Below are 6,000 nucleotides of genomic sequence, written 5' to 3'. Positions count from 1 at the left end.
TGAGTGATTATGATTACAAGATTCAGTACCATCCGGGTAAGGCGAATGTTGTGGCAGACGCCCTAAGCCGGAAATCAGTAGGCAGTCTATCCCACGTCACGGCGGAGAGGAAACCAGTGGTGAAGGAGTTTTACAAGCTCATTGAGGAAGGTCTACAGTTGGAGTTGTCTGGTACAGGTGCATTGATTGCTCAGATGAGAGTGGCACCTGTGTTTCTGGAGCAGGTGGCTCAGAAACAGCATGAGGACCCAGAATTAGTGAAGATTGCCAGGGCTGTTCAGTCAGGCAAAGATAGTGAGTTCAGATTCGACAACAAGGGGATCCTCCGCTATGGGAGCCGATTGTGTGTACCAGACGACATAGGGCTAAAAGGAGACATTGTGAGAGAGGCTCATAATGCAAGATACAGCGTTCACCCCGGAGCCACCAAGATGTATCAAGATCTGAAGAAAGTTTATTGGTGGCCAGCTATGAAGAGAGAAGTGGCACAGTTTGTGTCAGCCTGCGAAGTGTGTCAGAGGGTGAAGCTGGAACATCAGAAGCCGGCTGGAATGCTTAACCCGCTACCTATTCCAGAGTGGAAATGGGAGAATATAGCTATGGACTTCGTAGTGGGGTTACCGGCGACGTCCAACAGATTGGACTCCATATGGGTGATTGTGGACAGACTCACCAAATCTGCTCACTTCATCCCTGTCAGGAGTGGCTATTCTGTGGACAAGTTGGCGCAGGCGTATGTTGATGAGATCGTCAGGCTGCATGGGGTTCCTGTTTCAATAGTGTCCGATAGAGGACCCCAGTTCACCTCCAGGTTTTGGCGGAGTCTGCAGAATGCCATGGGTACCAGGTTGGATTTCAGTACTGCCTTCCATCCACAGACAGACGGACAATCAGAAAGGACCATCCAGACAATAGAGGATATGCTCAGAATGTGTGTGCTAGACTTTGGCAGTTCTTGGAGGCAGCATCTACCTTTGGTGGAGTTTGCCTACAATAACAGCCATCATGCTAGCATCGGGATGGCTCCATATGAAGCTTTGTATGGGAGGAAGTGCAGATCACCTGTTTGCTGGGAAGAGGTTGGAGAAAAGGCCTTGGCAGGGCCTGAGCTAGTAGAGATTACCAGCAGGGTGGTACCCATAATCAGAGAAAGGATCAAGACTGCTGCAAGCAGACAGAAGAGTTATGCAGACATCCGCAGAAGGCAAGTAGAGTTTCAGGAGGGAGATCTGGTATTGCTCAAGGTGTCTCCTATGAAAGGAGTGGTTCGCTTTGGGAAGAAAGGTAAACTAGCCCCACGATACATCGGACCCTTTGAAATCTTGCAGAAGTTTGGGAATGTGTCGTACAAGCTAGATTTACCTGCTTCAATGGAAAGAATCCATCCGGTTTTCCATGTTTCATTGTTACGGAAGTTTGTGTCAGATCCAGGCAAGGTTCTTAGTGAGCCTGATATGGAGATCCAAGAAGATCTCACCTATGTTGAACAGCCAGTACGGATCATAGACACCCAGATTAGGAAGTTGAGGAACAAGGAAATCCCGATGGTGAAAGTCCTTTGGAACCACCACAATATGGAAGAATGCACTTGGGAGACACGGGAGTCCATGCTCTAGCAGTACCCTTATCTTTTCTAAGGTTAGTTCCTTGTGAGTTCATGTGTTTTATATGTATGTTATGTTGTGTGCCTTGCATGTGCTAGTTGAGGAACATTCGGGGACGAATGTTCTTAAGGGGGGGAGAATGTAATACCCGGCTAAACTCCGATATCGGAATTCCTACCGTCCGATGGAACCCCGGGTGTCAGAGACCTCTAGAAGGGTAAAATCATGTTTTTATAAAATGTTTTAATGTATTTTATGTTTTTAAGCTAGAAGGAAAATGAGTTTTTACATGAAAATAATCTTGGAGGAAGACCCAGGTTCGGCCGCCGAACATGCATGCACTTCGGGAGTGCTTTAGGCCCCCGAAAGCATAAGTGAGGGAAGTCCAAGTTCGACCGCCGAATATGGCATGCATGCGGAGGCACGTTCGGCCCCCGAATGTGGCCTGGCCAGCCACCTATAAAAGGGTCCCTTAGCAGAAACGGGTGAGCTTTTCTCCCCATTTTCGGCCAAGGTGAGCTCTTCGCCGTCCCTCGCCGATCTTGAGTTTCTTCCTTCCATTCTTCATGATTTTTATGAGTTTACAACTTTGTTTTGAAGATTTTTGAGCATAAAGTAAGTTTTGGAGCTTTGAGGTTCAAGAAACTCAATCTCTCCCATCTCCGAGCTAGGGTCGTTTTCCTCTCGATCTTCAAGAGGTAAGGGCCGATCTTGAGCTCACTATATGTTTTAAACAAGTTTTAAGTTGATTCATGGGGTAGAAATGTATGTTTATGTTAGTTGAGCATTTTTAGGTTTTATGTGTTTTATGAACAATGTATGTTGTATATGCAAGTTTGATGTGTTGTAGATGGGGTTTAGGATAGTTTGAAGCCCCTAGGAGCTGATGTATGTATCTATGCATGTTTTGGATGAGTTGTATGCTTGATTGAAGGTTTTGGGAGGCAAATGTGCATGAGGAGCCGAGTTTCTGCCCTTTTGGCAGAAACCAGGTTCGGCAACCGAAGGACTTTCGGCCCTCCGAACCTGCCTGGGAGGCAAGCCTTTCGGCTGCCGAAGCGTGCCCCCGAAAATGGACTTTCGTCTCTGGAGGGCACTTTCGGCCGCCGAACCTGCCTGACTTTCGGCTCTGGAGGGACTTTCGGCCGCCGAACCTGCCGCCGAAAGTGCCCTGTTCAGCCTTCCTTTGCATGTTTTGCATGATCGTTTTGAGGTGTTTTTGGGGGATGTTTTTAGAGTCATGCTCTAGTTGTTTGGTCCCTCATTTGAGTCCACCTGTGTAGGTTCGGACCCAAGGAACCGGGGACCCCAGCAGTGAGTCAGCTGCTTCAGTCTTTGTCAGAGCTAGCTGAGGTGAGTAGAATAAACCTGTAACGCCCCGGAAATCCGGACCGCTACCGGCGCTAGGATCCGGGTCGACTTAAGGCCGCCGAACCCCCTTTGTAGAGGCAGCATTCGGCTGCCGAAGTTGCCCCCGAAAAGAGACTTTCGTCTCTGTCTGGGACTTTCGGCCGCCGAAGGTGCCGCCGAAAGTGCCTGACTTTCGGCTCTGTCCAGGACTTTCGGCCGCCGAAGGTGCCGCCGAAAGTGCCCTGTTCAGCCATTTCATGCATATTTCTATGTGATGTTTCAGGATGTTTTAGGGGGTTTTTGGGGAGGTTCATTAGAGTTATGTTTCTGTATGATTGGTCCCTCATTGGAGTCCACCCGTGTAGGTTCGGACCCGAGGAACCGAGGACCTCAGCAGATTGGAACAATTGGTACTCACTCTCACCAGACTATTCCCTTAAAATGGGAGGTCAAGGGTTCGAGCAGTGGGGGAGGCGACCTAATTCCCAGAGGAAGGAATTGGGCCAAATCCACTCGGGCTAGGGCGGGCCGTAATGGCTCCCCCGAGGGACAAATCCTGCCTGGAACCCGTGAGGGTGAAGGGATGTTAAGAGCTGTTCATACGCCAGTGGAAAGCCCGAGGTGGCAAGAGGCCAGGCGAGGGATAGCCCTGGGTGTGAACGGTAACAGGGCCGGTCGAAAGGGGCAGGGCTGTTACATAAAAAAGGCGCCTTTTTATGTAACAGCCCGGCCCCGTACGACCGGCCCTGTTACCGTTCACACCCAGGGCTATCCCTCGCCTGGCCTCTTGCCACCTCGGGCTTTCCACTGGCGTATGAACAGCTCTTAACATCCCTTCACCCTCACGGGTTCCAGGCAGGATTTGTCCCTCGGGGGAGCCATTACGGCCCGCCCTAGCCCGAGTGGATTTGGCCCAATTCCTTCCTCTGGAAATTAGGTCGCCTCCCCCACTGCTCGAACCCTTGACCTCCCACTTTAAGGGAATAGTCTGGTGAGAGTGAGTACCAATTGTTCCAATGGAACAACTCACCAGACTATTCCCTTAAAGTGGGAGGTCAAGGGTTCGAGCAGTGGGGGAGGCGACCTAATTCCCAGAGGAAGGAATTGGGCCAAATCCACTCGGGCTAGGGCGGGCCGTAATGGCTCCCCCGAGGGACAAATCCTGCCTGGAACCCGTGAGGGTGAAGGGATGTTAAGAGCTGTTCATACGCCAGTGGAAAGCCCGAGGTGGCAAGAGGCCAGGCGAGGGATAGCCCTGGGTGTGAACGGTAACAGGGCCGGTCGTACGGGGCCGGGCTGTTACAAAACCTTTACGTTTTAAAGCAAATAATTTATAAAGTTTTGAGCATATTCATGCATCATGAAAGCCATGTGATATCTTAGGTTGTTTGCATTAGAATTCACAAATATGTTGCATTGCATTCTATGATGTTGATGTGGATTGGTTATTGGATGATCCTTTAGTCCTCATATGATATGATGTGAGATGGTACGGTGTGTCATGGTATGGAAGTCCGGTTGACCCATTCTACGTCCCGGCACTATGTAAGAGAAAGACCGGTTGACCCATTCTACGTCCCGGCACCTTGGAAATGTTATGTTATGATATGTTTAAGAGAAAGACCGGTTGACCCATTCTACGTCCCGGCACTTTGGAATGTAGAGGACTATTGGTGACAATACCATCCGTGATGTGATTTGTCTGTGATGTGTTGTATTCCATTATGGCATATGATTTAAATGTTTTTATTATTCTGCTCATTGGGCTCTAGTAGCTCACCCCTTTCCCTAATCCCCCAGGGTTGCAGGTACGGGCTAGACAGTGAAGTCAAGATGGATGAAGTCATGTGTATGTAATAGATAGAATGTGGACATGATAAATTGTAAAATGATGTAAAGTTATGAATAGTTATGTCATGTAAATGTTGATTTTGAGATTGAGGTTTAGAAATTGTGCTTGACCGAGTTTGTATAGTAATCCCTTTTGTAAACATGATCTGTGTTTTATGATGTTTATGTTCCTCCAAGCTTGTGTATGATGAGATGCCCCATTGGAGCATTTGTTGAGAGCTCCAGTGTGGGGTTTATGTTTATGTTTATGTATATGTTTATGGGCATGCACAGGTTGAGCTTGGTAAAAGAAAAGTTCAAATTTTTATGTATGTTGTTGATCATGTATGGGATTAAACAGGTTTATAGGACGTATGTCAGGCTTGCTACGGGTTCCGGTGGTCTTATGCAGATCTGGATCCTAGCGCCGGTAGCGGTCCGATTTTTGGGTCGTTACAGCTGCTTCAGAGTCTTTTCAGAGCTAGCCTGAGGTGAGTAGAATGACTCTTTATATTGCAAAGTAAATAAATAAATTTTGAGCATGTTCATGCATCATGAATACCATGAGATATATTAGGTTTGCATTAGAACTCACGAATATGTTGCATTGCATAATATGATGTTGATGTGGATGAACATTGGATGATCCATTAGCTCTCGTATGATATGATATGATATGATGATGACACGGTATGGAAGTCCAGGAAGACCCATTCTACGTCCCTAGCACATTGGAATGTTATGATATGTTATGTAAGGGAAAGACCAGGACCCATTCTACGTTCTGGCACTATTGGATATGTAGAGGGCTATTAGTGACAAGTTCATCCTTAATGTGATTTGTTTGTGATGTGATGCATTTCATGAAAGCATGAATTTTAATATAATGTTTTACTGTTCTGCTCACTGGGCTCTAGTAGCTCACCCCATTCCCTTAACCCCCAGGTTTGTAGGTACGGGATAGACCAGGAGGTCAGCAAGAGTAAAGTCATGTTTTATGTAATAGTTAGATGTGGACATGAAAATAATGTAATGTAAAGCATTGAGCAGTCATGTAATGTAATGATGTATATTGAGGTTTAGAGTTGTGCTTGACCCTAGTGTGTATGGTTAATCCCTTTTGTACATGATCCATGTAATGTTTTATGATATTTATGTAAACCAAGCTTAATGTATGATATGTTACCCCGTTGGAGCATTTGATGAGGGCTCCAGT

Source organism: Manihot esculenta, chromosome 17 (assembly GCF_001659605.2).
Source record: "Manihot esculenta cultivar AM560-2 chromosome 17, M.esculenta_v8, whole genome shotgun sequence".
Classification (NCBI taxonomy): domain Eukaryota; kingdom Viridiplantae; phylum Streptophyta; class Magnoliopsida; order Malpighiales; family Euphorbiaceae; genus Manihot; species Manihot esculenta.
Note: the sequence above shows the minus strand (reverse complement) of the source record.